The sequence below is a fragment of the Pristiophorus japonicus genome, chromosome 1 (genome assembly GCF_044704955.1).
Source record: "Pristiophorus japonicus isolate sPriJap1 chromosome 1, sPriJap1.hap1, whole genome shotgun sequence".
NCBI lineage: Eukaryota > Metazoa > Chordata > Chondrichthyes > Pristiophoridae > Pristiophorus > Pristiophorus japonicus.
Window position 1 is genome coordinate 494,676,727 of NC_091977.1, and position 21,207 is coordinate 494,697,933.

The window sequence follows — 21,207 nt, forward strand, 5'->3', positions numbered from 1 at the left end:
AGGTACCAGCGGATTGGAAAGCAGCTAATGTAACGCCTCTGTTTAGAAAAGGGGGCAGACAAAAGGCAGGCAACTACAGGCTGGTTAGTTTAACATCTGTAGTGGGGAAAATGCTTGAAGCTATCATTAAGGAAGAAATAGCAGGACATCTAGATAGGAATAGTGCAATCAAGCAGACGCAGCATGGATTCATGAAGGGGAAATCATGTTTAACTAATTTACTGGAATTCTTTGAGGATATAATGAGCATGGTGGATGGAGGTGTACCGATGGATGTGGTGTATTTAGATTTCCAAAAGACATTCGATAAGGTGCCACACAAAAGGTTACTGCAGCAGATAGAGGTACGCGGAGTCAGAGGAAATGTATTAGCATGGATCGAGAATTGGCTGACGAACAGAAAGCAGAGAGTCGGGATAAATGGGTCCTTTTCGGGTTGGAAATCAGTGGTTAGTGGTGTGCCACAGGGATCGGTGCTGGGACCACAACTGTTTACAATATACATAGATGACCTGGAAGAGGGGACAGAGTGTAGTGTAACAAAATTTGCAGATGACACAAAGATTAGTGGGAAAGCGGGTTGTGTAGAGGACACAGAGAGGCTGCAAAGAGATTTAGATAGGTTAAGCGAATGGGCTAAGGTTTGGCAGATGGAATACAATGTCGGAAAGTGTGAGGTCATCCACCTTGGGAAAAAAAACAAAAAAAGGGAATACTATTTGAATGGGGAGAAATTATAACATGCTGCGGTGCAGAGGGACCTGGGGGTCCTTGTGCATGAATCCCAAAAAGTTAGTTTGCAGGTGCAGCAGGTAATCAGGAAGGCAAATGGAATGTTGGCCTTCATTGCGAGAGGGATGGAGTACAAAAGCAGGGAGGTCCTGCTGTAACTGTATAGGGTATTGGTAAGGCCGCAACTGGAGTACTGCGTGCAGTTTTTGTCGGCTTACTTAAGGAAGGATATACTGGCTTTGGAGGGGGTACAGAGACGATTCACTAGGTTGATTCCGGAGATGAAAGGGTTACCTTATGATGATAGATTGAGTAGACTGGGTCTTTACTCGTTGGAGTTCAGAAGGATGAGGGGTGATCTTATAGAAACATTTAAAATAATGAAAGGGATAGACAAGATAGAGGCAGAGAGGTTGTTTCCACTGGTCGGGGAGACTAGAACTAGGGGGCACAGCCTCAAAATACGGTGGAGTCAATTTAAAACCGAGTTGAGAAGGAATTTCTTCTCCCAGAGGGTTGTGAATCTGTGGAATTCTCTGCCCAAGGAAGCAGTTGAGGCTAGCTCATTGAATGTATTCAAATCACAGATAGATAGATTTTTAACTAATAAGGGAATTAAGGGTTATGGGGAGCGGGCGGTTAAGTGGAGCTGAGTCCACGACCAGATCAGCCATGATCTTGTTGAATGGCGGAGCAGGCTCGAGGGGCTAGATGGCCTACTCCTGTTCCTAATTCTTACGTCTATGTCTATGTCACTAAGAATGGTTGCTATTGAAAATACACCACACTCGTAGAGTATGGAGTGTTCTTCTTAATTTGTGGTTTTGTGAATTTCCACGCATTATTAGGGTAAGGTAAAGAAAGCATTGATCTGCTTCTAGTTGTGTTATACCTGACCTTGCGTGCTGATGCCTGCAAGTTTTTCATTCCCCAGCATTTACACTATTTACCTTGGAGAAGAGACAACTTCAAAAAGAAAGAAAAATATAAATGCAAGTTTTATCTTCACATGGCCACAAGGAGGTGAAATCAGTCTACAGTAGTAGCACAGAATGGAAAAGAAAATAGGCCAGTGTAAAACAGGCTGTCAATTTGCAACACACCCATTCCGTGCTACATATCCGTGCCATTAGTAAGATTGCCTATTTCTACCTCCATAACACCATCTGACTCTGTCCCGACCTCAGTTTATTTGCTGCTGAAAACCTCATCCATGCCTTTGTTACTTCTATAGTTAACTCTTCCAACACACTCCTGTCCGACCTCCCATCTTCCATGCTCCATAAACCTAAGGTCATCCAAATCTCTGCTGCCCATATCACACCAAGTCTCGTTCACCCATCACCCCTGTGTTTGCTGACCTACATTGGCTCCCGGTTAAGCAACACCTTGATTAAAAAATTCTATACTTGTTTGAAAATCCCTCCATGGTCTCGCCCCACCTTATCTCTATGACCTCCTTCAGCCCTGATATATCTGCGCTCCTTCAATTCTGGGCTTTGGTGCCTCCCTGATTTTAATCACCACCACTGACGGCCGTGCTTTCAGTTGCCAAGATCCTAAGCTCTGGAATTCCCTCCCTAAAACTCTCTGCCTCGCTACCTGTCTATCCTCCTTTTAGATGCGCCTTAAAACCTACCTCTGTGAACAAGGTTTTGGCCTTCTGTCCTAATATCTCCTTATGTGACTCAGCATCACATTTTGTTTGATAACGGTCCTGTGAACAGCCTTGGAACATTTTACTACTTTAAAGGCACTATGTATGTGTTGTAGGCATTAGGCACCTGCTGAATATATCAAAACACAAGGCATTAGGCACCTGCTGAATATATCTAAGCTCATATAAGTTTAAAGTGGCCACATATAAAATGGCTGCCCAAGCATGATGGGAACCCCGTTAGTCAAGTAATGAACTGGGGCTGACCGAGCAATGACCGAGCAATGACCCTGTGAGGCCCACTACCAGGAATGCCTTGGATACAAGATAATTATAACGAACCATTATAGTACACTGGTATAATCAGTGACTTCACACAGCCGAACCCCGAGGAACAGAGATAAGGGGAGAACCTGCCTCACATAACGAGGTCATTAATCAGCCCGAGCTGACAAAAACCGAACATTCAGCTCCTGAGGTATCAGGGGAATTCTATTGGGTTAAAGAAACCTATATGTAATCTATAATCGTTATGATTGGATTGTGTCCAGCCGAAGTGGGCTGAGTAACTGTAAAGAACTATTGTAAAACATATAAATATCGATGAGTTTCTTTGTTCGTCGGAGAGAAGTGCCTGGATCCAGTCCTGAGGCTTCCTCCCCGCATGCGAAAATAAAAGGCTGCATTGGCGTTGGAACCGAATCTGAGTGTTGAGTGATTCTTCTGAGAAAACATTCACGCTAACAGTGGCGTCACGAACAGGATTTCGGGGTCGCTGATGCTCTTGGAGAAACCGGGTGAGTATACCTTAAACAAAATTTTATAACAGGTGCGGAAGGTGGATGCTGGTTGATCGACATGAGGAGACGGTCCAATATCTCAAACATCTAGCCTGAGCCTGAATTAAGAGGACTTTAGTCCCACGTGAGACGGCCAGGAACTAAGTAGGTGCCGGGAACACACTTGGACCGTGGGATCGTGATACTGAAAGACATCTTCCGGACCCAGTAGTGTAATTTGAAATATACCCCGGGGTAGAACCAAGCAGTGTACAGCGGCTAACGGAATCCAAACCTGTGAACAGGGTCAGACCAACGGGCAGAGCGGTGGTAGGTAGTCGTTAAGGATACGTAGAGCACTGCGGGAATTGCTTAAACGCGTTTTAAGAATTGTATAAGTTTGTGTAACAGCAGAACTTGTGACCTGACAGTAGCCAGGAGATGGTCTACTACAAGTTACGCTAGGTAGAAAGCGGACCTCTGAGAGTAGATTCCTAACGGTTCTAGTCCTACCCAGGAATGGCCACGAAAGCAAGTAACCTCGAGTGGGGACCAGAAGGGTCCCTTACCCGCCATCTGGCTAAAAACAAAAGAAACGAATCGAAAAAATGATTAGAGCAGGGTGGGATCCTCAGGACCTGCCAGCGAAGCAAAGGGAATGGTGGGAGAAGGAAAAGAAAGACAAAGAGGAAAAGGCAGTAGTTTTGATACTGTGAGCCCATGTAAAGTTAACAGAGAAAGTTAACCAGTATGTGCAAACAAAAAGAAAGCAAGTAACTGTTGAAAACGGACAGACAGTTTTGCCAGTCCTGACCATAAATAGCCCAAGTGCACCACCTAGTGAGGAAGATTGGGAATGCCTAGGGAATGAAACGGATAGTTGCGACTTGGTTAAAGGGGACGTCTTGCCACCCCCATATGCCACAATAAACCCGGCCAAGATCGCGCCGCTAAAGGTGGAACGCATACCCACGGTCCCAGCAGGAGCAAGACGTCATGGCAGTCCCGCCCTACCCGCACAAACACGAATAACATACACATCGTTAGACAAACTGCCACCCCTAATACCCCGCCATAGCAATGCAACCTTCTGGCAGAAGCTCAAAATTTGCCACCAGCTCCACAATCAAGACATCGCTGGTATAGTTAGGATTAAAATGCCAGAAACCTACTGGGACAGACTACATAATGATTACCGAAGCGGTGCCTGGTGTACCGACCTATCTACTACTAGGCAGCAGCAGGAGACGAGCATGACAGCATTCAAAGCGAACGTGACACTCGTCTTAGGCCAGATTCCCGTAAACTGGAACTCTATAGTGGGAGTAGTGCAAAAGAAGGACGAACGGGCACAAGAGTATGGGGTTAGGAAATTTGAGGCGTTCTTGGCACATAGCGGAGTACTGGACGCAGACCGGCAGAACCCTGCCTTCATACAGTTGTATAAGGACGGACTAAGCTCCGCACACCAAGCCATCCTAAAAACAGGCTTAGTGGTATATAATAATTTTGATGATCTGGAAAGTTGGGCGACCTCGGTAGACAACAAAGGTCCAAAATAGCCGCCAGTACAGCGGAGGTCTGCGCGGCCACCGACAAAAAGGCGGCTGAGACATGCTATAACTGCAACAAAACGGGACATCGCCGCGCAGAGTGTAGAGCCCCAAAACGCGACGGACGCAAAAAGTCGAGGAACTGTGACCGATTAGGTCACGAGTCAAAGGACTGTTGGGCAAAGGGAGGTGGCAAGGAAGGGAAGGGACCGCAACGGGGACCTAAAACAGGACAAAACCCCAATGAAAGAGCCCCAGATGTTAGTACCCTTGGAAATCAGCAGCTGCTGGACATTATACAGCAGCTGACCCAGAAGCAGACGAATCCCCAATGAATCGCATCGGCCCCCAGCCAAGAATCCGATCCCCGTATGTGGATCAATGCATCGTTAGGGGGCCGACGATGCGATATGTTGATAGACACCGGGGCATCGGTATCCCTAACCAATCTCGACCTACCCACTACCCGGCGATCCATCATAATCCAAGGGGTAGGGGGAGACAGGACCACGGCATATCAAAGTGAAACACAAGTGCTCGAGGTGGACGGTATAATGGTACCGGTCCAGTTCTGGGTATGTCAAAATTCAGAGGGCACTATATTAGGGATGGACCTACTCCGTGAACTAGGCACCATAGTGGACACATAGTGGAAGACTAAGAAAGGATATAAGGATAAAGTTGCCAGGAGATGGGCCCCAGTAAAAAATATAGCCACATTAGGTAAAACAGGCACCTTGACGAGAGACTGGTCTAAGGACGGGATGTTGGGATTACTGTGTCAGGCCATCCCGGGAGTTTGGACAAAAAGCAAACAGGACTCATTGATATAACACCGGAGAAGGTCACGGGACCGGTACATCCTCCCCACAAACAATACCCTATTAAACCAGAGGCCATGCGGGCCACTGAGGAAATAATAGAAGCCCTGGTAGACCAAGGCATATTACGACAGACAGTGTCAGTCACGAACTCCCCGATGTGGCCAGTTAAAAAGCCGGATGAGAGTTACCGACTAACGATAGATTATACAGCCCTAAATAATATAACGCCAGGGAACACCCGATTGTGGCCAGCCCAGCGACTATCTTCAACGGTCTGAATCCGGAACACAGGATTTTCACCGTTTTAGATATTGCTAACGGATTTTGGTCGATCCCAATGGACCCTGCGTCTCAGGAAAGTTTCGCATTTACCTCCAGAGGCAGACAATACACGTGGACCCGACTCCCTCAGGGATTCCATAATAGTCCGAACATTTTCCACCGAGTCATGAGTAATGCCTTGGAACAGTGTAACTTAACCCCTTACAATAGCACAATCCTTCAGTACGTGGATGACATCTTGATAGCCTCGTCAAGCGACCGAGAGCACTTAGGGTCTGTAGCCACGGTTTTAAGGACTCTAGACAAGGCAGGTTTTAAAATAAATCCAAAAAAGGCACAGATCGGGCAAGCCACGGATCGATATCTGGGACACGATATCAATCAGGGGAAAAAGACCCTTCCAACAGACCGAAAGCTAGCCATCGCTGATATGCCCCGACCAACTACGGTGCGGGCAGTGCGACGGGTGATGGGCTTGTTCAACTATTGCAGGAATTTCATTCCTCAATTTGCGAATATGGCCGAACCCATTCAGCGACTAGTGAGGGGAGGAAAACCAGGAACAGAACAGGTAGAGTGGGGATTGGAGCAAGCGGAAGCCTATGGGAAATTAAAAGCCGAATTATTGGCAGCCCCGGCGCTGAAGCTACCTGGCATGACGAAGCTGTTCCATGTATATTATGATCTCGAGGGAGATTTCTATAGCGCCGTCATAACCCAGGAAAAGGGAGGGGTAATGAGACCAGTAGCGTATTACTCAACACAAGAGTCCCCGGTAGTGGAGGGACTTCATCGGTGTGTGGCTGCCCTCGATTGCGCCGCTTGGGCTGCAAGAATATGCGAACCAGTCACAATGTCGGGGCAGCTAATCCTACACACGAAGCACACCATAGAGGAATTGCTAAACACCGGGAGGTTAAAAACAGTGTCAGATGCGCGACGAGCTACCTGGGAGGCTGTACTATTACCCAAAGACCAGTCCATATAAGTAATCAGGGATATAGGTTTTAATCCCGCGGAGGGAATAGTGACCGAAGGTGAACCCCATAGTTGCAAAACTGAGATAGACCAAGGAACGGAAGGGGGAATAGCCGATGAACCTCTGAGCGACCCCGATTTAACCCTTTACGTTGATGGGTCCCGACGATATATTGACGGGCAATTCCGCACCGGATGGGACGTGGTAGGCCAGGACGGTGCCACCCTCCTGCGAGGGGCACTGGAAGGAACAGTGTCCGCCCAAGTGGCGGAGCTTGTAGCGTTGACCGAAGCCCTCAAATGGGCAGAGGGGAAGCGTGTAAATGTTTATACTGACAGCCGGTACGCATTCGGGGTAGTACACGACTACATGATAGCATGGAGCAGACGTGGATACATAACTTCAGTGGGGGGACACATTAAACACGAGAATATAGTTCGGGAATTGGTGAAAGCCGTTAAAAGACCTGCGACGGCAGCAGTAATAAAGATCAAGGCGCATCAAAGGGCAGAGACCAGGGAACAGCGGAGAAACATGCTGGCAGATCAAGGCGCATCAAAGGGTAGAGACCAGGGAACAGCGGGGAAACATGCTGGCAGATCAAGCAGCCAGAAGCGCAGCGGAAGAGGATGAGCCCCAGATAATCAAAGTAGCTGTTATAGGACCAGGAGAGCTGACTATCCATAAGGTACAGGAAGAAAGTAGCTCGGAGGAACGGTCGCTATGGGAAAGCAAGGGGGCCAGCATTGGGGAGGACGGGGTGTGGAGGAAGGGATTACAAGTAGTCGCCCCGTCCTCAATCCAGACCGAACTACTCCGGCTACACCACGAGCCGGACCACACTGGGCGAGATGGAATGCTGAGCCGTCTACTCAAAGAATGGTGGTGGGCCAGGGTAGGGCGAGATGTAGCCAAGCATTGCCAGCGCTGCATAGTATGCGCACAGCATAATCCAGGCAGACCCATAAAGGTCAAAATGGCACATCAGACACGTCCCAGGGGCCCGTGGGAGAATCTACAGATTGAGTTCACAGGGCCCCTACCCAACAGTCGGGGAAAGAAATACTGCCTGGTCATTATCGATCAGTTTACCAGGTGGGTTGAGGTTTTTCCCACCTGCGGGGCATCCACGGTAGCACAGATTCTCGCATTCGACATAATCCCACGGTGGGGAGTGCCTCTTCAAATTGACTCAGACCAGGGGACACACTTCACGGGACAGGTCATGAAGCGGGCATGCGGTCTGCTCGGAATCCGACAACGGTTCCACATCCCGTACCACCCCCAGAGCTCAGGAATGGTTGAACGAATGAACCGCACCCTCAAGACAGCAATTGCCAAAGCCATAACTGAAACCGGGAAGGGATGGGTGGATGTTTTACCCTGTATACTAATGAGACTTAGGGCCACCCCTAACTGGACCACAGGCCTGACCCCCTTTGAATTAATGACGGGGAGGGCCATGAGACTCCCCGAAGGCATCATAACAGGGGGAGAGGACATGGGGCCTTTACGAGATCGGATTAAACAATATGTAAAACAATTAGATTCACAGCTAAAGGAACTAAGGAAAGAGATGGTAGAGCAACAGACCATACGGGACTTGGAGACCCAAAACAAAGGAAAGGCCGACGCACAGCTCCCACAGGTGGGCGACAAAGTATTGGTATAAGTCACCCCCGACAGGACGGGGTTTGCCCCAAGGTGGACCGGACCGTATGACATCATTTTGACTAGCGACACATGTGCATGTGTCGACATGAGAGGAGAGGCCGGTGGAAGCACTGGTCACAATTAAAAAGGTATAACTCAGAAGGGTAATGGCCGAACCAAGGGTGATACGCCTAGACGAGACGGAATGGTATTCTGCAAAATACCAGGAGTGGTTAGACACCCTTTTGGGAGGGGTGTTCGGAGGAATAGCTTTGGTCTTGGTGATAATAGGAGTTTGGGTAATATTTAAGTGGGTAAAGACACGGGCGCACGCCCTACAGATTCAGCTCGAAATGGTTCGATTATAACCTTGTGCTTCTGATTTCGCAGGGTGACAGGGATACTCGTAGAGCAAAACCTAACCCCTGGTGACGACCAGGCCGTCTGTTTAAAATTACAGATAATACTTACCAGAATGGGAATACGAACGGCGCTACTCGTAATATGGATAGCCCTGCGACATGCACGTACCCTGGACAACACCGACGGACAGCAGAGCATGCTGGAAATAAACAATCACATGAACTATGGAGTTTTATTCAATTTGACGGACGGAGTGTGTGTCCCAGCGACTAAAGATTGGAGCAAGGACAGGACTTATTTTAATGCATGGTTACAAGTGAATCCTAATAAGAACCAGGTATGTGTACAGTGCTCCACGGGTATAAGGAGCAGCTGCATTAAACAGAGGGATGTCAAAGGGCCCGATGAATGTACTTTCGGCATAATTTGCGCGCCTCCGGGACAGTCCCAGCAATCAGTCATCCGCAAAAAGGGAGTGGGGCTGTGTGGGTACTATGAGGAGGTGGGGGCGGCTGCAATATCACTGTATGTGTGCTTCTCCCCTTCGCCGATGTCATGCCCCGTACGAGACATTACATTGCCCGAGGAACTGCCTTGACCCATAACTACTAAGGGACCAGAAAATTGGATTGTAATGTACCACGAAGGGGAATTATTGTATGATAATGTTAAACATGAAATTGTGCCTGTCCTGATCAATATTTCAGGCATCCAGATGCCGGAATACTGTACAGAACAGTCAAGGAAAATGTACAATGTATTAAGTAAAGTTGTAATGCAGCAGGCTGCCGATGCAATGGGTGCCAGTAGATTCCGAGGACAGGGGTCAGCCCCCAGGATAAAGAGGGGAATAGTTAATGATGTTGCTACCGGTTTCAATACAGGGACCTCCATAGTAAACTCAATAGATATACAAGGGTTAAATGAGAGGGTGGAACAGCTTAGAGGGGTGATGAAGGGGTTATTAGAGAGGGTGGAGCAAAACCAAGAAGACCAAGCCAACCTAGGAAAGGAGGGTGCCGAAATCCAGATGGATGGCGTCTCAGTCCTGGAAGCTCACGCCAAAACCATCAATCACCTCATTGATAGAGAAAAAGAAGATACAGGAAAGCAAAGACAGGGGCAACTCTGTCACGCTTATGGTCTGTTGATGGTGGGACAGATCCGTCACAATCTCGACCAGATCCAACGTGGGGAAGTACCCGATTGGATAGACAGTTCACATTTGGCTCAGTTGGCTAACCAGAGGGGGACACTGGATAATTGTACTCTGAAGGGACTGACCCGAGTATACCCAGCAATTCCAGATTGCCAGATGGGTAAGAATACTGGGATAGGGATAGTCCTGATGATCCCTATAGCCACACCGGACTCAGGGCCGTCCCCCCTGTACCAACTAGAGAATATCGGAGTAATACGGGAAAATGTCTCCATACGTTACTATCTGACCACCACCTCCGCCGTTCGTCGAAACAACATACTTACCGGAATTTCCCTAACAGAATGCAAGCAAAGGGGGGAGATCACAGTATGCCCTCACCCGGTCGGCCGAGGTGAGCTAGACGAGTGCGGGTTTAACTGAACCGACGGGTGTGTACTAGAAATAGTGCACGCACACATGCACTTTGCGAGGGCAGGCTACGGTGGGAAGGGAAGATACTGCGTCTCTACTACTGAGCGTTCATACCAGTATAATGACCTACAGTGCCCAATACCACAGCCAAACTTTTGCTTTACGCCACTACGACCTGTCACGACCGGGCAAGCGCATATCACCCAGGTTAGGCGCCGGAAGCCCGAAGTTATTGATGTAACCGATCAGCTTCACGATCATTTGCAGGATTATGACAAGCCAGATCAGGTCCCTATCCTACATCTAATCGAAGTATTACAAGAATTGAGGCTCAGGGTGGGTCAATCTGTAAAGCTCTACCACCAACTGCAAACTAAAATCAAAGTACTGGAAGAAGATATCGATGTAGACTTACAAAGTCAGAGTTGTTGGAGAAAGGTCTGGGACTGGGGAATAAATGTGAACATCCATCCTTGGATTCGAATAATTTCACACATACTGGTCGGGATACAATTGATCTTAGCATTAACATGGGGCATAATGGCCTGCCAGGCATGCAGGCATCAAGCACGACGAAGAGGGACCCATGACCGGTCCCCAAATACTAAACAAGCCTGTCTAATAAAGGGGCAGGAGGATTTGGCCTTTGTTAATTTGATTTCAGCAACCGGGACTCCTGAAACCGCGTGACTGGCCAACACGTTGAGGCAGGGAGTACCGGGCCGTGCACAAAATCTAATAAAAGTAGGGCGGTCGGTTACAGGGGGACTAGGACTAGTCCCTTTACTGAAAGGAGGGAATTGTTGTAGGCATTAGGCACCTGCTGAATATATCAAAACACAAGGCATTAGGCACCTGCTGAATATATCTAAACTCATAAGTTTAAAGTGGCCACATATAAAATGGCTGCCCAAGCATGATGGGAACCCCGTTAGTCAAGTAATGAACTGGGGCTGACCGAGCAATGACCGAGCAATGACCCTGTGAGGCCCACTACCAGGAATGCCTTGGATACAAGATAATTATAACGAACCATTATAGTACACTGGTATAATCAGTGACTTCACACAGCCGAGCCCTGAGGAACAGAGATAAGGGGAGAACCTGCCTCACATAACGAGGTCATTAATCAGCCCGAGCTGACAAAAACCGAACATACAGCTCCTGAAGTATCAGGGGAATTCTATTGGGTTAAAGAAACCTATATGTAATCTATAATCATTATGATTGGATTGTGTCCAGCCGAAGTGGGCTGAGTAACTGTAAAGAACTATTGTAAAACATATAAATATCGATGAGTTTCTTTGTTCGTCGGAGAGAAGTGCCTGGATCCAGTCCTGAGGCTTCCTCCCCGCATGCGCAAATAAAAGGCCGCATTGGCGTTGGAACCGACTCTGAGTGTTGAGTGATTCTTCTGAGAAAACATTCACGCTAACAGTATGTAATATCTTCTCTGCGATATCACAAAGCACACTACGCACAAAACAGCTCTAAACAACATGAGGAAAAATTGCTCCCCGCCCGAAACGGGGCTCTCCCACCCCGTTTCGATAGTTTTTACCACAGCTGCGGTTCAGGTCACCTCTTGAGCGACATTCGGTTCTTTGTTGTTTTCTTCCCCTTAGATCCGGAAGTCGCTGTTGGGGGCGGTGACAATACTCGAGGGTGGATACGGGGCAGTGGCAATACCTGAGTGGTGGAAGTTGGGGGCGGTGCGGAGTGACTGCCACGATGACGTCATCACAGCGCCGCATCACCACGGCTCTCTCCTTTACTTAAAGGGGAAAACATCTGCAATTTTAAAACTTCGGCCCATTGGGCCAACAGGGAGGGTTTCGGCCGGGCCAGTGGCCTGGCACCCAAGATGGGGTGCCAGGCTGCATGTTGGCAGCCCGGCCGAACCTGGGGGCATAACTGTCGGACTGACATGGCAGTCGGCCGACAAAAAAAAACATGGTGGCAGCGGCAGTGCATGCTCCCCTTTATGGGAAGCCACACCGCCATTGCAGAAGGCCACAGCTTCACTGGACCACCGGGAAAAAACAAGTTTTGGCACCGCCGGGTGGGCCGAAGATTTTCAGAGGGGAATGTCGCCGTCGGGGGTGTAGATCAGCAGTGCGCACAGTGATGACACGCTTACCATGGATCGGTAACAGCGGAGCAGTAAGGAGGGGATTGGGGCACTGCTGGGAAAACTCGGGAGGGCAATTGGGCTATCAGCGGCCATTCCATGAAAAGTCAGTGGTCACTCCACTCTGCAGCATGGCTGCCGATTTGCAATGGTAACAGGCCTTAACGAGAGGGGCAATTTTGGCCCCCATGTGTCTTTTATTGTATGTACAGTAGCACTTGCATTACCGCAGTAGTCCACTAGGTTAAGCATTAGTCCACTAGGTGGAGCTATATTACAATTCTCCTTCCTTAATGAAGAAGGAATTATAACAAAATAATCATCATACATAACTTGCATGGTTATACACAACAAAAGATATGGATTTATTTTGTCATATTTACAAATCAAACTTAACCACTAGTTTTCTGTTTCGAAGAGGATACCTTTGCTCTTGAACAGAACTTTCCAAACTTGGTGACGAAATTAGACTCATTCTAGGCTGATCCTGAGGAGAATTTTTCTCCAAGGGTAACCCTTGATCTACATTTGAACTCTCTACAATTTCAGATTGTTTGTCTGCCTGACTCGGACTCAGACTTAAATTCTGACTTTCTCGTGGACTTGTTTCTAGTACATCTGATGTAGGATATGCTATTGGTACTCTACTTCTAACAAGACTATCTGACTCATCAGAAATAATTGAATCATTCCAACTTTCAACTCCTTCCACATCTGTAGGTAAAATATGATCAATGTAAACAAACCTAACCTTTCCATGATCAAACATCTTGACCAAATAGGTACGAGGACCACATATCTGTACTACTGTTCCTGATAATCACTTTAATCATTTATGGTGATGGTTCTTCACTCTCACCTTCTGATTCAATTTCACACTTCTCTCTCTTAGTCTACATCTCTCATGATTCTCTTTCTGTCTTAATTGTTTCTCTTCTATTGATTGTGCCAAGTTTGGTTTTAACAACAAGAACTGGTTCGTGGCTGTTGTTTGAGATACAACTCTGCTGGTGTTCTACCGGTAGTTGTATGAGGAGTATTCCGATAAGCAATCAGAAAATTTGCCAATTGTGGTCCAGTGACAACTGCCGTTTCTTTGGATTTGGATCCAACATTTGTTTGATGAGAGTACGTTTTACAATTTGTACTGTGCACTCTGCTACACCATTTGAAGCAGGGTGGTAATTTGGAACCTTGGTATGTTTCACACCATTTCTGCTCATGAACTGTGCAAATTCTTCTGAATAAAATTGTGACCCATTATCAGACTCAATTTCTTCTGGGAGTCCATATGAAGAAAGCAATCTTCGCAAATTGCCTATTGTTTTACTTGGTGTTATTTGAGCGAGGTGTTGTCCCAGACACCGATAGCATGACTTTCATGCACAGTTACCTTGGCCAGTTGTTGAGACCTTGGGGCCCAACTGCATTTTACTTTTAACCTGTAGGTGATTCACTTCGGTTGTCTGATGAAATGGCGCGAAATACTCGGGAGTATTGGTCGGCCATATCGATTGACATAGCTGTCTGACAAGCTAAATCAAAAGTCAAGTTAGGGGTTGTCAACTACTTTCTTCTGGTGGCTCCATTTTTCATCCCATAAACAAAGTGGTCACGCAATGCTCGGTCCTGAAAGTTTCTGAAATGAGAGTGAATGGATAGCTTTTTTAATGCTACAATGTACTCATTGATACTCTCGTCAGTTAATTGATTTTATATTCCAAAACAATAACTGTTAGTGATGTCCAAGGCTTAGGACTGTAGTGCTTGGTTAGAAGCACATCAGTGGCTTGTCCTTTGGCTTGACGGGAACAAGCACATTTTTCAGAGTTTCATAAACCTTGGGGCCTGCTTCAGTCAAGAAAATAGCCTGTTTTCTTTTTAACACCACCCAGTTACGGTTTTCATCATCGGGGACTTCACTGATACTATTTGCGGTGAATAACATTTCTAGCCACTCCTCATATGCTCCGAATGCCTCTAGGTCACATTGGAACTCACCCAATCGCCCTATTATTCTCATAGGCACGGCCATCTGGACTTTTCAGTTCAGCCAAGTGTGCTTTTAATTTACCTTGGATATTTAGCTGTGCTGAAAAACAAAGCACCTCTCAAAGTCACTCTGTTGGTTGGCTGGATCATCCACCAAAAAAAATTTCAGCTAGAGAATCCAATGATGCAACCCTCATCGCCAATGTAATAACTTCTCTATGACATCACAAAGCACACTACACACAAAATGGCTCCAAACACCATGGGGCCGAAAAAATCAATTGGCCGCCGTGTTCCAGTGTATTGTTGCCCCCCCACCACCCCAAAGCATATTCAGCTCGGCGGGGGAAGGTGGGGGGGGGTTTCCAGCAGTGCGCACTTCCACTGGAATCGGCGGGGTGAAGCAGTGGTAAAGGGGTTTCGGCCGCGGTGACGTTATCAGAGTGCGAACCCTGCTACGCGACCAAGCCATCATTTTCAGTGCTTAAAAGAGAGGGTTTTTTTCGGCAGTGACCCCGACAGGTTTTTGTGTTGGTCCAGTTTTCCGTCGAATGCGACACCGCTGGACGAGGTCAATGCACTATTCCTGCGATCGGGGCGATTTTTGGAGGAAAGTTTTGCTTATGTTTTTTTTCCTGCATTGAACTTGCTGCATTGAGTATTGATCAGAGGTTTTGTGAGATTTCTGAGGATTTTCAGCTCTCAGTCTTTAGTGGAAGCCATAAAGGCCTGCTTGTCAGGGTGCAACCTGAAAAAGATTGGGATCAGTGTTGGCAGGGGAACATCCTCATACCCCTGGGCAGAGGCAGGGCGGCACGCAAGAGAAGGCGTCGCTGTCAGCAACATCTAGAGAGGCAGCAAGCAAGGGAGGCAGCAGTCATGGCTGGCCAACAGAGAGAAGGGTCTGCAGATGTGCACAGAGCTGCAGCCAGAGAGGGTGGCCAGAAGGGAGATGACATCAGGAGGAGGGTGAGGTATGCTGACCCCCCTCCCCCACCAAATAATGGGCCAAGAGCATTGCCAGTAGCAGTCTCCAGAGGCGTTCGACATTTAGGAGGACCAGGGAGCCGGGCATCATCCAGCTGCCAGGGGAGGTGGCTAATGCAGAGGTGGAGGAAGGAGGCGCCACCCTCAAAGGGTCTGCAGACCTCAGTTCTCCATCCTCCAGCTCAGTGATGAACAATGCTTATGCAGGATAAGATTTAGGAAAGACGTACTCAGGGAGCTGTCCTGCGCGAAGATCTCCAGCCTTACACAATTCTGTGAACTGCCCTGACCATGGAGACCAAGGTCACCATCACGTTGAATTTTTATGCCACGGGGACTTTCCAGTTTGCCTCTGTAGACATTGGCAACACCTCACAATTCTCCGCACATCGGTGCATCCGGCAGGTCACCAATGCACTTTACAGGAGATGGGTGGAGTACATCTCCTTCCCCATGACAAGGGATAAACAGGTGGAGTGGCAGGCTGGATTTGCCCAAATTGCAGACTTCCCGAGGGTGCAGGGTGCGATAGACTGCACACACGGTGGGCTGAGGGCGCCACTACATCACCCCGAGATCTTTGTGAACCGCAAGGGGTTCCACTCGCTCAATGTGCATCAGCGTCGGATCCTGGTAGTTGATGTAAATTACCCAGGAAGCAGCCTATGCCTAAGTGTCTCCTCTGTGGCTGCATCATGAGTCTGTGAAGGCTGCTGTGGTTGTTGTATGGGAGCTACAGCTGTCCTTCTAGGACACCTTCAAACACCTTTGGGCCTGGAAAAACTGGGTGCAGATTGGGCAGCACCCTCCTGGGAGGGTGCAGTCTGGCTTGGCTTGGGTGGAACCATGCGTGGAGGCATTGGCCGAGTGGTAGGTCTGGGGTCAGGAATGTTCCTGAGAGAGCTCAGCATCAGGATCCTTGTCCAAGGAGCCTGCGTCACTCCCCGGGGGCGGCACCTTAACACCATCACCAAGCTGAGGGAGGTCAGGTCGGTGGTGTGGCGCAGGACTGGAAGGTCCCCCGCGGCCCGTGTTGGACTCAGCCGCGAATGCAACACAGGTGTCGGGTGGCATCAAGCTGAGGCTGCATGAGAGCAGCCAGAGTCTCAAATCCACCAGAGATGGTAGTAGTTTGATGCTCCATAGTTGCACTAAGATGCTCCGTGGCCTGTTGCCCAGAGAACATAAGAGCATTCCGAGCTTCCGGGGCCGCGGCCATCCTATCCCTTCTAGCACCGTTCGCTCGATCGCACCTGTGTCGAAATGGCAGCTGCCACATCACCTGCAGGTTGCGGCATCACAGGTGGATCCGCACGGATACTCTGGGAGACCACCATCACACTAACACTGGCAATGATGGGCTCCATGGTGAGCGCAGAGCTGTCAACTATGCGGGAGGCGGACTCCTCCACACTCCTGACCACTGCTGACAGGTTCTCTGGCACCCTTGTCAGTGCCCCCAACATCTAGGAATGCATGGCCTCCACCCTTCTCTCGTAAGCCACAACATCGATGGCATCACCTGAGTCCTAGTCGGCAGAACTCCGATGCAGACTCACCGCCCCCCACCCCGGAGAGATGAAACCTGAGGTTGCCTAGCCCTGTCACCATGCTGCAGCCCGCTAAGCCCCGATGCAATACCCAGTGCTGCCCCACCTACCACTTCAACTACTTCAGACCACGCACTTCCATCAGTATCTGAGCCGGCGTGTGTGGGTGGAAGCAGTGACGGGCTTGTGCCATCTGTGTCCTCCTCCTCATCAGTTGTTTGGATGAGCCGGGGATTGCTGACAATGATCTCCTCATCGTTTAAGGCCTCAATGTCATCATCAGTGCTTGTTGAGATTGGAGGGCTTCTGTCCACAGGACTATGCTTCAGGTCTGCAGCTGGTCTCACAGGTGGTGTGTCCGTTTGTGCTGTGCTGCCACTCGGTGTTTCATCTGCAAGCATAAATGGGAGAAGGGTTGCTGTGAGGGGGAGGTGGGGGATGAAGGCATGGAGGGTGCGAGTAGCAGACTTCCATGAAGGAAAGGAACAGTAGGTGCTGGCGCATTGACGGTGAGAGCATTAAAGGAGGACCTTTACTTACTCATATCGGCGTTAGCACGACCGTCGGCTAAAGGGAACACAGCAAGGCCGCCGGCCAACGACTGAGCCCTCTGCTCCAGAGGTGTGAGCACCTGTGTGTCTGTGGCGCCACCCCTGGTCATCCTTTGCTCAGCTCTATTGTGAGCCAGTTTAGCCTGCAAAAGAAAGCATGGCGGATGAGTACGACTGTGATGATGCATCAGAAATGAGTGCACATGTTTGTCCATGGCATGCAACTGAAAGTATGAGATGAAACGGAGCTTCCATTGCATGAACACACACATATATGTATCGAGGCGTGAACAATGAAATGCTGCTTGAGTGACTAAACAGCGAGTATGGGAAATAAGAGCAAGTTGAAGGAGAGTGTCGCAGATGCAAGATCAGCAGTTGGTGGAAGAGGTACTCACTTTCATAAGCCGAATGATGTCGTGGAACCGCTTCTTGCACTGCACTGCGTCCTCTGATATATAGAGGTGCCTGACATCTCCTGTGCTATCTCATCCTACGCATCATTTATGACCTATCTTAGAACATAAGAACATAACAATTAGGAACAGGAGTAGGCCATCTAGCCCCTCGAGCCTGCTCCACCATTCAACAAGATCATGGCTGATCTGGCCGTGGACTCAGCTCCACTTACCCGCCTGCTCCCCATAACCCTTAATTCCCTTATTGGTTAAAAATCTATTTATCTGTGATTTGAATACATTCAATGAGCTAGCCTCAACTGCTTCCCTGGGCAGAGAATTCCACAGATTCACAACCCTCTGGGAGAAGAAATTCCTTCTCAACTCGGTTTTAAATTGGCTCCCCCGTATTTTGAGGCTGTGCCCCCTAGTTCTAGTCTCCCCGACCAGTGGAAACAACCTCTCTGCCTCTATCTTGTCTATCCCTTTCATTATTTTAAATGTTTCTACAAGATTACCCCTCATCCTTCTGAACTCCAATGAGTAAAGATCCAGTCTACTCAATCTATCATAAGGTAACCCCCTCATCTCCGGAATCAGCCTAGTGAATCATCTCTGTACCCCCTCCAAAGCCAGTATATCCTTCCTTAAGTAAGGTGACCAAAACTGCACGCAGTACTCCAGGTGCGGCCTCACCAATACCCTATACAGTTGCAGCAGGACCTCCCTGCTTTTGTACTCCATCCCTCTCGCAATGAAGGCCAACATTCCATTTGCCTTCCTGATTACCTGCTGCACCAGCAAACTAACTTTTTGGGATTCATGCACAAGGACCCCCAGGTCCCTCTGCACCGCAGCATGTTGTAATTTCTCCCCATTCAAATAATTTTCCCTTTTACTGTTTTTTTTCCCAAGGTGGATGATCTCACACTTTCCGACATTGTATTCCATCTGCCAAACCTTAGCCCATTCGCTTAATCTATCCAAATCTCTTTGCAGCCTCTCTGTGTCCTCTACACAACCCGCTTTCCCACTAATCTTTGTGTCATCTGCAAATGTTGTTACTCTGCTTGGTCTCCCCCCGTCTGGAAATATCACTGGCCATCTACCCTCCACACCTTGCATCAGGGTCTCGAGCTCACATCCGTAAACCTATTCGCCCTGCTTCCTCGTCTCACACCAAGCCATCCTGCAATCCAACTCCTTCCACCCTCAGGAAGCAGCTGTCTCATTAGAAACACTTAGCTGCATGCTGAATTTCTACGTGGGAATTCCGCTCCAATTATGACAGCCACATTGCTGAAAAATGCACTTTGGAAGGGTTCCTTAGCTCTGGAAGCCATTTTTTGACTTTTAGAGCTGAATATTGATCGGGCCACCGGCGGTAATGGCCCCAAAATGTCGGGAGCAGCGCCAGGTTTTCAACGATGCTGAATTTTGTCCCCCATGTGTCTTTTATCGTATTTACAGCATTACCACAGTAGTCCACTAGCAGGAACAGTGGCCCATTAGGTGGAGCTATATTACAATTTAAATACAAGTTGTTGTTGTACTTGTGTGGACTAATTTCACCCCCAAGTTGAAGAGTTAAAGTCAGCTAAAGAGTGAACTGATTGAGACTGGCATGTTTAATTATTCCCATGTTATCACTTCTGTGTTGAACTCTGAAATCAGAATTATTGAGGCAGCAGTGAGTTCTGAAAAATGGCCTGTTTGGAGATGCCAGAATGCATATGACGAAGTCTCTATTGTTTGTTTCCTTGACGTTAATGTTCAAGGGATCCTTCAGATTGGTTTGCTGATTGAAACTGCAAACATTCTTGCTGACTTAAATAGCAAGGATTTTATTTTTTTTTAAATACTTGTGTTGTAAAAGAAATTGTATATTTGACACTGATGTGTAACATTTTTATATATATATATCACTGTTGACTTCCCATAAGCTAAAACTTGTGTTTTATAAAGTCGACCTCTTCTGTTTGATTGGATTACTAACTAAAGCACTGATTGGTTTGTTGTTGTAATCTCCTATGCGATTCAAAAATGTACATGAAAATTATTTTATTTGACCTGGGAATGTGAACATCTAAAATTTACCAGAAATACTGGTTTTGACACCGCGGAACAAGAACCAGGATTAACAAGGCAGCAGGGAGTTCTGAAACCCAGTAGTCCAGTGGAATTACTCAGAGATAGGTGAAATTCACAGCACAATATTCAAAACAAATGGACAGTGACACCAACTGAATCAGAAACTATACATACAAAGGGTGACCCATTTTGAACTTTTAACATTTTGTTTATTATTCTGTCTCAGAATATTGGTTTATTGGTATTTATTGCGCATACTTAATTCCCTTGAGCAGGTGATAGTGTGCCTTCTTCTTGCACTGCTACTGTATGTGTGGTATTATTGGTAGCATCTTGATATGACTGAGTGGCTTGCTAGGCTACTTCAGAGAGCAGTTAAGAGTCAACCATATTAGTGTGGGACTAGAATCACAAAGAGGCCAGACCAGGTAAGGATGGCAGGTTCCCTTCCCTAAAGGACAGTATACATATATTGTACTTTGCCTTACTATTTGCCTGCAAATAAAGTTGTACATGTTTTTTTATTTGCAAACCCCTGGTTTCTAAGATAATATCCACCATTTTGAAAAGTATTGTGCTGCAAAAATGGTGAAGAAGAAAATCAAAGACTATGGGAAGAGAGCAAGCAGTTAAGTCCTTCGGGTCGATTTTAACTGCCCACCCACCCGCCCGCCCACCTGTTGGATGGGCAGAGATAAATATCTCCTTGTGATTCTATAATATATTTTAATCAATGCTTGCCTTAGCCAAGCCATTTAATGGTCATTTCAGTCCGTACGTGTCATTCCCTTCATTACAGTTGGAATTATTTTTGTTCCTCCTCTCGGTATCCTTCTCAATGCTTGCGCAATCCTTTTGTGGAGGTGGGACAGTATATAGTACTGCAAGGGTGGCCCAACCAATGTATTGCACAGCCTGAACTTAACCATAGTATAATTTGTATGCCAATGTTCTAGCTGTACTTTGTTTGCCTTTGTATTCACCTCACTACACTGTCTAGATAATGACAGTGACAAGTTCACTATTACTCCCAAATCTCTTTCGAGTCAGCCTGAGCTAATTATATTCCATTAATTTTGCACCTATGTCACACATTGTTTCAGCTTATGTGC